Source organism: Copadichromis virginalis, linkage group LG20, assembly GCF_057382275.1.
Source record: "Copadichromis virginalis isolate Kocher_CV1m ecotype Utaka linkage group LG20, C_Virginalis_male_GT1.1, whole genome shotgun sequence".
In the NCBI taxonomy this organism is placed as follows: domain Eukaryota; kingdom Metazoa; phylum Chordata; class Actinopteri; order Cichliformes; family Cichlidae; genus Copadichromis; species Copadichromis virginalis.
Genome location: NC_140637.1, coordinates 24,135,417 through 24,135,899, shown reverse-complemented (window position 1 = coordinate 24,135,899; position 483 = coordinate 24,135,417). Strand labels below are relative to the sequence as shown.

Below are 483 nucleotides of genomic sequence, written 5' to 3'. Positions count from 1 at the left end.
CTTCTACTCAGAAAATAAATTCAGATAAAAGCTAACAGTTTATCTCAACCTGATTTAACCTGAGTGCTAGATCCAAATCAGATCACTGCTAAAATAAACGTTATCGTTCAATAATAGCTTCGTAAAAAGAGAAGGTATCGCAGTATTTGCTCGCCTTCCCCCACTCACAACACACACAAAATATAAACCCTGGTAAAACAAGTGGAGATGCCGGGGATTGAACCCGGGGCCTCATACATGCAAAGCATGCGCTCTACCACTGAGCTACATCCCCTGTTGGAAATCATGGCGCATTATTACGTATATAACAGTACGCATTCATGAACCGGAAGTTGATATTCCTTCTGTAAAATGAGTCGACGTTGAGCAGGTTATTTTTGCTCTCCTTGAGACCAGGTTATATAATTTCAAATCACAGCTTTAGCCTTTGACCCTTGCAGTATTTCTCTGGGTACAAGTACATTACTGTAAGTTACCTTTTTG

The 483-nt window shown here is 40.2% G+C and overlaps 1 non-coding gene across 1 annotated transcript; it reads right to left on the bottom strand.

Annotated features, from left to right (window-relative positions):
* Window positions 1-202: 202 nt before the first annotated feature.
* Window positions 203-274, bottom strand: trnaa-ugc (transfer RNA alanine (anticodon UGC)). The gene has a single exon. It is a non-coding gene; the product is annotated as a tRNA-Ala (tRNA).
* Window positions 275-483: the final 209 nt, after the last annotated feature.